Source organism: Watersipora subatra, chromosome 10 (assembly GCF_963576615.1).
Source record: "Watersipora subatra chromosome 10, tzWatSuba1.1, whole genome shotgun sequence".
Lineage (NCBI taxonomy): Eukaryota > Metazoa > Bryozoa > Gymnolaemata > Cheilostomatida > Watersiporidae > Watersipora > Watersipora subatra.
In genome coordinates this window covers 19,561,624-19,571,969 of record NC_088717.1, presented here as the reverse complement: position 1 = coordinate 19,571,969, position 10,346 = coordinate 19,561,624, and the positions used below count along the sequence as shown (strand labels likewise).

The following is a 10,346-nucleotide window of genomic DNA, read 5'->3' as shown; positions in this document are numbered from 1 at the left end:
TAAGTATTACCCTCTCGTTGCCTGCTGCTGGAATTGAAGGCTTGAATGCCCCATGACTAGATGCCGCTAGTTTAATGTGCCTTCTGTTGAGTCTGCTGATATCTGCTTCCACCTTTTTGAGGCGCTGCCGAGGACTAGCACAAGTTTCTCTCGTATTGTCATGCGCCAAGGATTCCTCGAGCCAATCAAGGTCATAGTTTTCGTAACTATGTGTGATCGGTTGGATTTCTTCCAGTTCTACATAACAGCAGGGGCTAGATGAGAGAATACAATGTAGCTAGTTAGCCCCGCTAGTAATCCTTTCGCAAAGAATGATAATGCATTATTTTATATGTAACTTTGTTAAAGACAGCTCAAGTAAGAAACATGACCAAAGGTCATAGTTCAAGGATGAATAATTGTTTCTCATTTAGTTAACGCAATGACAATGCTGAAGAACTCTTTATGTCTCTGTATGTGGGTGGATTGGGCGAAGATGTAACTCAGCTATGTGTATGTATACTTTATTTCTGTAAGGAACTCAACTTACGAAATGCGACTCTAAAACAAGCTGAAAATAGGACCTTCCTGCCGCTAACAAAACTGCACTACTTGTATATTGAAGCACAGGTATCAAGAAGCTTCCCTCGTTAATAAGCTGGTTTTTTATAGTCATCATTAAGTTCTACTGTAAGTTTTTGAGTACCATGCTAAGCAGGGCATTACATAATCGATATGCATGTAATGTTAAAGCATGCCAAGATCAATGACAATGCTGAAGAGATCAATTTGGAACTCTGCCAGGTTGTGAAAGCGCGCTTGGTTGGTCGTTGCGTTGATCAAGCATATTCCTCGCTGAAGAGATCTTCATTGAGGAAAAGAGGAAGAATGGTATCTGAGGAAAGGCGTGCCAATAGATCTGAAGAGGACTGTCATATAAAAAATCAGTGATCAACTCAAGTGCTTTAGTCTGTTTACTAATTCCACTTGATGAAATCTTAAGGCCTGGTGTCCTGCCTCCCACTACTAGCGACTTTTGTAGCTCGGGTGCTTTAGACATCTAAGCCACAGTAGCAAAACCAAGTTAGTAAAGATTACCAGAGCAACTTACTATGGCTGGTACGTTTAGCTACTATGTAGAGTCTGGTCACTCACTCCAGCAACACTCATGTAGGCTCCAAATTCGATGCAAGTTCAAAGAGTTCATTACCAAAAGACTGCCATTTTTCCATGTTCGTTAACTAGCGACCAAAATTTAACATAGACTCAGATTTACATAAATGCGTAAACCACAACGCTTTCAGATGGTTTTTGGGAATGATATACTTGAAGCATTACAAATCTCCATGATAATATTATGGTATTCATTTTCTATATTATGGTTGTGTTGCAAAGAATAGTGGTGGTTGTTATAGATAGATATATATAAATTTTATTATCACCGCTCATTTAGACCACGATAAAAAGAGTTAAAGATGGAGGATGTTTGTACAAGGCACGCGTCATATTAATACAATTGATCTTTGGAGAGACTCTGAAAAAGAACAAAGGCTATCTGAGGCATTCTCAGATGCCTTCTATAAAACTTATCGACAGCAAAAGTACTTTTGTTAAGTAGGCATACTATTAAAAGATATTTATTTTTTGTAAGACTAAGCACCTATATTTGAATTATGGTTTTAAAAGTGAACTTGAAGGATCTGTAGTGACCCTGGTGACTTCACTTGACCTAATATGAGGCTCTGTCTAAGACCTATCACTTTGCACCAATGATCAGGCTTGTCACACACTCACTGCACCAATGATCAGGTTTGTCACACACTCACTGCACCAATGATCAGGTTTGTCACACACTCACTGCACCAATGATCAGGTTTGTCACACACTCACTGCACCAATGATCAGGTTTGTCACACACACGCACACACGCGCTCACTCACACACACGCACTGCACCAAGGATCAGGCTTGTCACACATACTGCACCAATGATCAGGCTTGTCATACATACTGGACCAATGATTAGGCTTGTCACACACACTGCACCATTGGGAAGGCTTGTTATTAGTACGGTGTATTGCATTCAATTCAAACACTTTTAACCAAGGTTCTTCACAGAAGCATACATGTTTTTTAGAGAAAATACTACACAACTAGAAAAAAAACTGGCACTAAGAAATACAGTAGGCATTTCTACAATGTAAATAATCCGTTACAGGAATGTTTAGGTTATAGCGATTTTATGTTATAAGAACAGTAAAGTACATATAAATTGCCTAATCTATTCTAAAATCTTTCCAAACTCACACCTTTGGCCATGAAAAAGGAAAAACTTGACTTGACTATTTTAATTTATGGGCTGTACAGTAACTGTAGTAATGACTGTATAGTAACTGTAGTAATGACTGTATAGTAACTGTAGTAATGACTGTATAGTAACTGTAGTAATGACTGTATAGTAACTGTAGTTATGACTGTATAGTAACTGTAGTAATGACTGTATAGTAACTGTAGTTATGACTGTATAGTAACTGTAGTTATGACTGTATAGTAACTGTAGTACTGACTGTATAGTAACTATAGTAATGACTGTACAGTAACTGTAGTAATGACTGTACAGTAACTGTAGTAATGACTGTACAGTAACTGTAGTAATGACTGTATAGTAACTGTAGTAATGACTGCACAGTAACTGCAATATTATTGGTTTGCATCAACAACTTTTCTTTTTTTCTGATCAACTTCACTGGTTTTATAGACCATGATTGCAGTAATTTTCCATTAAGTTGATGGGAGTGCACATCTTCGACTTTCATTTACAACGATTCGCTTAATTTTCTAAGCAGCAAAGCGTACTCTGCAAAGTAAAACTAATAGCAAATATTTTATTAATCCACAATAAAACAAAACAACAAAATATTTTTACTGTAAAAAGCCGTACTACCTGTTTGTCATTTATCTGTATCCAGGAATCAAGGTTAGGATAAAAAAGAGCTTTCGACGATTCTCAAACTCATCACATTCAGATTGGTAGACCGACGCTGTAAAACCTGCACCAATCGATCGCCTTTGTATTTATGATTAATTGCGCAGCCATCCTATTCTCTGTTTTGTAGACACATCTGACTACCTATCACGACGAACTAGAATGTCACAAAAGTTAAATATATAATAGATAAAACACTGTATGCCAGTTTTTCTTTTGCAAGTTCATCGGAATATGTTACTATTCAAATCAAACTTGAGAACTCGCCTGATTTGACACTTTCAGCTATATGGAATTCTTTACGTAGTATGAAGCAAAAACTTGGCATAAATTCTTTACATTATCTGGAATTTACGTTATAGGAGCGTCTATTGTATGTACAACTTTAGTTTTTCCCCTTAGGTATAATCAACTATTTCATTGGCTATGAAGGCTGACAATACGCAAAACGTGAGCATTTATGACCTTGTGACCTCAAATCAAATTCATATATATGAACTTTAGTTGGACATAGTTCTGCAAAAAGCTCACATTTGCAATGATATGAGACGATGCTAACAAGGTTAAAATCTCAAAGAGCAAATACCCAAAACAAAATGTCAGATACCCTAATAATAAGGCTGTCACATACCCAAACAAAGCTGTCACACACTTGCGCATAGCTGTCACGCACTTGCACATAGCTGTCACACACTTGCGCGTAGCTGTCACACACTTGTGTGTAGCTGCCACACACACATAGCCATCACACGCTTGTGTGAAGATGTCACCAACTTGTGCATAGCTTTCAGACATTTGTGTAGCTAGTTTGTGTACCCCAAATATACTCAACATCCTTGTTATTCACACCTCCCTATCCTATTTCCCCAGTGTCCCGCTATAATAGCAATCTCATTACGCTACTTGAAGTCATGCCAAACTATTTAGTATAGAGAAGAGGGTTGACAGAACCTCCAACTTTAGCCGTAGATCTCAGCAATATTGCTCTTTGAGGGGGGTTAGGAAAACCATCTACAAGCTCGTATGGCTCCAAGTCAGTTTCCTTTGGCTTAGGTGAACCAGAGATAATAGTTTGACCCTCAGTAGATATCCATTGAGAGTTCATAGCAAAAAATGCTTTGAATTTCCCATAAAGCCAGTGGTTAAGTTGTTTTAAACGATTTTGTGTGACTGTTAGTATTAAAATGGCTCATACTAAAATGGCTTCATCTAAGGATTGACCAGCATGCGAAATGGCTTCAAAATCTTACAGTATACGCTGTCATGCTGACTCTTAAAATCCTTCCAAAAATGATGAAAAGTTTAGAATCACTCAAATAAGAAAGCTCGTAGTACCTTTGGGCTAATAACAACAGAGTATCGATATGCTGTGCATTCATAAGTGTTCCTTATCAAAGAATAGCTTAACTTTTCTGAATTTTACTAACATAAAGAAACTAAGGTTCTATTTGATCAACATGAAAACAGCCACTTGAATGACCATCTATTTTTATGGTTGGATTATTGAACTAGCTAGAATGCGACATCCAGAGTAAAAACAGTAAAACAGAGTTTTATTTGTCAAATTGTTTTATTAAATAAGTTTTATTGCAGTTTGTAGCAGCAAATGAGACACGAGTGATTTTGGGTTATTTGAGAAATTGTCTTGTCTATAATTGGAGCTCAATTGGATTTATGCTCCTATAAGTCGACTTTCAGTTTACTAAACATTTTTCGTTGTCTACAGTTGGCAAATAAGTGGGCTTATAAGGTAACAGCTACATGTACTATATATTTATTGCTGGCTGGTAAATATTTAGTCCTGCAAATATCAACATTTAAAATCTTTTGCTTTTCTGCTTATATTTTAATACTTCATATCAACTTTGTAAATAGCCTAATACCTAACGTTTGAATTAGAGATCTGTTATTATACTAGAACCTGCGATTCCCAGGCTTCTAACTCGTAGTAATTTTTACCTTTCGCTTCATTAGTGGTTTTTTTGCGGTCGTCATTAAGTTCCTGTAGCAGTCGGCTTGTGAAATCATCAAGGTCTTCATCTGCAGCTTCATAATCTCGCCTTTCATCGCTTGTAGAGGACATTGCTCGAGCATTTCGACTGAAGTTAGTTCTGGCATTGGACGAGCGATTCTCTGTGAAGAAAACTTAATCAGCTGTATACTGCACTTCAATGATGTCTGGATGATAGATATTACACACCAGATAATTCTAAATATGAAATATTAAGAATAGCTACTAAATTTTGCAGCACCAATCACAACAACATCTAAAGTAATGCTTATTATGCAAAAATCTGTATTTCATCATATCACCATTAAAAAGCACAAAGAAATCAATGCAAACAAATTTACAAAAAAACTTTAGGAAAACTGGTGAGATTTTGGTTTGCCACTTAAGGCTTCTCAGATTTAAGAAGATGACGGCTGGTTGGAGTGACATTTTGATGACCTTGACATTATTTTACACCGTAAAAAAATCAGAACTACTTACCTTCCCAGAGGTTTTCCATTAACTCTATAGATTTTAACAAATATTTAGAATATTCAGCAGTTTTAAAGGTCGTATCGGAGGTCATGATGAAAGCTGCAGAGACCTTTGCACAAAGCTAAATAGCTGCTAAATACAGCTATATAGCTACTAAATACAGCTATATAGCTAGCAAACACAGCTATTAAGCTACTAAAGACCTTCCGCTTCCAGTCAATCCTAACAATTGAAATCTTGAACAAAACCAAAGGAACTAACAATAGGAACAAGCAGCAGCTAAGGAACAAGCAGCAACTGCATTTTGTATCTTTAGCAGGTTGAACATTCATACCAAGTCATTACCATAAACTACTACACACCAACCTGCACTAGACTGAGTACCACTGCCCGAGACCATTAGACCCGAGTCATTACCATGAACTACTACACACCAGCCTGCACTAGACTGAGTACCACTGCCCGAGACCATTAGACCCGAGTCATTACCATGAACTACTACACACCAGCCTGCACTAGACTGAGTACCACTGCCCGAGACCATTAGACCCGAGTCATTACCATGAACTACTACACACCAACCTGCACTAGACTGAGTACCACTGCCCGAGACCATTAGACCCGAGTTATTACCATGAACTACTACACACCAGCCTGCACTAGACTGAGTACCACTGCCCGAGACCATTAGACCCGAGTTATTACCATGAACTACTACACACCAGCCTGCACTAGACTGAGTACCACTGCCCGAGACCATTAGACCCGAGTCATTACCATGAACTACTACACACCAGCCTGCACTAGACTGAGTACCACTGCCCGAGACCATTAGACCCGAGTCATTACCATAAACTACTACACACCAACCTGCACTAGACTGAGTACCACTGCCCGAGACCATTAGACCCGAGTCATTACCATAAACTACTACACACCAGCCTGCACTAGACTGAGTACCACTGCCCGAGACCATTAGACCCGAGTCATTACCATGAACTACTACACACCAGCCTGCACTAGACTGAGTACTACTTCCCGAGACCATTAGACCTGAGTCATTACCATAAACTACTACACACCAGCCTGCACTAGACTGAGTACCACTGCCCGAGACCATTAGACCTGAGTCATTACCATAAACTACTTACTACACACCAACCTGCACTAGACTGAGTATCACTGCCCGAGACCATTAGACCTGAGTCATTACCATAAACTACTACACACCAACCTGCACTAGACTGAGTACCATTGCCCGAGACTACTAAACCCGAAGCATTACCATGAACTACCAAACACCAACCTGCACTAGACTGAGTACCACTGCTGCTGCTTCCGCTGCCACTGCTAGTGCTGCTGCCATCACTTTTGTCATCACCTGAACTAGTTCCTGGTTCATCACCTGAACTAGTTCCTGTTTCCCCTTCTGAATCATCTGATCCGGGGCTTTCGTTCTGTTCACCTCTTGCGCTAGCATCTACTCAAACACAGCTGTAGTTGACAAAGCTCAACAACACTGCATTCTTAAGTCTGTATGCTTTACGCTGCAGATTTTGTTTTAATTTACAGCACGTGACTACTTTCAGTACTAATTGCATCATTTCAAACTTTTTTTGTCTGTAGGCCGACTCAACTTGTTCAACAAGCTTACTAAATGCATTCCTAAGCTACAGTAGAAGAAACAGAGGTTGATATTAATTGCAAAAAACACCTAAACTGATAAATACACAAACAAATAAGATTTAATACTAATTTATCAGGATAAACAATTAACCAGATAATTAATCGAATAAGATCAAATATTAATTGTAGGGAGGAGACAAACCTGACTCGGAAGACGATCCTCCTAAATAAAAGTCTGAGCTAGTCTTCTTTGGTTTTGTCTCTTGCACTTTGGATAAGAGGATAGCTTTTTCTAGATTGCTGGCAGCTGTGGGTGTACATATATACAGCCCTTAAATGCAGTACAACACACCTAGGGCTACCACAATTTGTATGAATACTTACTGGTGCCCTGATCAATTATTTTTTGTAGTAACTGTCGTAATGGTTACAAGAAAATTTAGTTAGCAGAGCGCTTGAAAAATTGGCATGACGACCATTAGTCGCTTAGCAAAGCCTTTAGCGAATATAAGTATTTAGTATGATGTCTAAAGTTTAATGTCGTGTTTGTGTAGAGGATAACTCCAAAATCCAGCGCAAGCGTAAGTAGTTGCATATCACATGTCCTCAATATCAACAAAATATTTTCTAAGTGTACTATAGAGGTGCACCATGGGAAGTCCGTAAACACTCTTATTTCCACTAGTAGAATAATTCTAAGTAAAAGACCTTGCTGCCCTTAAAAGAAGCTGCAAGATTTTGATACAGACAGTATATGCTTTTGAGAGAATGTGTCTTCTAGAAAGTTCTAACTTAATTAGATTGATTCTCAATCAGCTAGACATTAATCATTAATAATACAGCAAAAGGTCAAGGTGAAATGAGTGGTGAGAAGACGAACATAAGATCTATATAGCAGGTAAAAAAACAACTAAACTAGGGCTACTCTCAGTGGCTGTGCTGCCATTTGGACCATCTATATACATATATATTTCTCAAAATAAGTTTTATGTCGATGTCTGCCTGCATTCCGGCTATAGCTATTAAAATCTTAAAATTAGGAATCCATACTAAAGAAGATTTGATTTCGGACCCTACCCTTCGCCGGTCCGATGCCCTACCCAATAGGCCACAGAGATTGAGTTGTTTGCTTGCCGATATAAGTTGCTATATGGTAGCACATACCCAACACCTTTGCATACCATGCAGGGTGATTGCATAAGTGATTGTCATTAGTTAGCTTACTAAAATTTTCCATTGGCAATCTGTCAGGCTAATAGCAAATGGCAGGCAACTCTCATTACTTCTCATTGTTTATAAGCTGATTTTTAACACCTGGGCAATACTGGGTAGCATAGCTAGTAGACAAATAAAGACAGGTCTAGACAACTATGAAAAATAACAGGCAATTATTGTCGACTAATGTGCGCAATAATAGAAAATTATAGGCGATCACACACAAACAGAGAATCAAAGACAAACCTGACACGGAAAACAATCCTCTTAAATAAAAGTCTGAGTTGGTTTTCTAGTGTCCTAGACTATGGACTATAGACTATAGACTGTCCTAGACTATCATAGAAAACTCCAAAAAATTATAGACAATGTATTGGCAATGTTTTGGGGTCTGAGGACCGAATAAATTTGGACAACATAGAAACTAGACTTGTAGGTTAAACTCATCAAACCTGTTTGGTAAGGACGTGAAGTTATCTCTTTACGCATACTCTCTTCCGTCTCGTCATCGACAAATAGAACAGGCTTTTGTGAGCAAAGATGTCGACCTTCCATTGCCAGATGAGCTCGGTTTCCAACAAGATGGATTTGCATAGCCAGTGCGCTTTGACCAGGGCACTCCTATTGAAAGATGACTAAAGAGATTTACCTGCTGGTTGGTTGCCAGGCAAAATTTCATACTATGCAATATTATCACACATGCTACACTAAAAGTTGAATATGATATGGCCATCTCTGTTCTCTGTGAGCCACTAACTTTTAGTGTCCCGGCTAATCATGTCATCAATATTATAGCCATTAGATTATATAGAAGCGCCTGCATGTTCTTCCAAGTGTCTGCTGAGCATAAGTCGATGTATCCATTGGTGCGTCTCCTTAACATCTGTATGGTGTCTGTCTGTCTACCCGTTTCTTTAGGTGTCTGTCTGCCCATCTGTTTAGATGTCTGTTTGCCTGTCTGACTGTCCATTTGTCTGCTCATACAATGCCGATATTTGTCTGGGTGAATGTCTGGATGTCTGTCTGGATGTTCGTCTGGATGTCTGTTTGGATGTCTGTCTGAATGTTAGTCTACATGTCTGTTTGGATGTCTGTCTGGATGTCTGTCTGGATGTCTGTCTGGATGTCTGTCTGGATGTCTGTTTGGATGTCTGTCTGGATGGCTGTTTGGATGTCTGTCTGGATGGGATGTCTGTCTAGATGTCTGTCTGGATGACTGTCTGGATGTCTGTCTGGATGTCTGTCTGGATGTCTGTTTGGATGTCTGTCTAAATGTTTGTCTAAATGTCTGTTTGGATGTCTATTTGGATGTCTGTCTGGATGTCTGTCTATATGTCTGTTTGGATTCTGTTTGGTTGTCTGTTTTGATGTCTGTCTGGATGTTTGTCTGGATGTCTGTTTGGATGTCAGTTTGGATGTCAGTTTGGATGTCTGTCTGGATGTTTGTCTGGATGTCTGTCTGGATGTCTGTTTGGATGTCTGGATGTCTGTTTGGATGTCTGGATGTCTGTCTGGATGTCTGTCTGGATGTCTGTCTGTATGTCTGTCTGGATGTATGTCTGGATGTTTGTCTGTCTATATGTCTTTCTGAGTGTCTGTCTTGATGTCGGTCTGGTTGTCTGTTGGGGTTTCTGTCTAGGAGCTTGTCTGCACATCTGTTGGATCATCAGTTTGCTTTCTGCCTGTCTGTCTAAGTATTTGTCCACGGGTCTGTTTGTGCATTTGTTTGGGTGCTGTCTGCATGTTTTCTACACGCTTATTCAAGCGTTTGTCGCATTGCCCCTCTGCATGTTTTCCTGTCAGTGTGTCTGTATGTCTGTCTGTATGTCCGTATGTTTGTAGAGAGCAAGGGGTTCAAAAAGCATAGTGTTAAGGATTAAGTTTATTTGGAAGACCTAATCAATGCTACTATTTTGCGCATGAGTTAACATCAAAGTTTTTGTGAGTGTGAAAGATGGACACTCTATTGTTCCAGTAAAGCTACTTATTGAAAGAGAGAATTCTTATTCTTGATCAAATCAACAATCAACTTTACCCGTTCCTGTTATTATTATGT

At 38.9% G+C, this 10,346-nt stretch overlaps 1 pseudogene; it reads left to right on the top strand.

Annotated features, from left to right (window-relative positions):
* Positions 1 to 8,921: 8,921 nt before the first annotated feature.
* On the top strand, positions 8,922 to 10,170 carry LOC137406848 (uncharacterized; annotated as a pseudogene).
* The last annotated feature ends 176 nt before the right edge of the window (positions 10,171 to 10,346 follow it).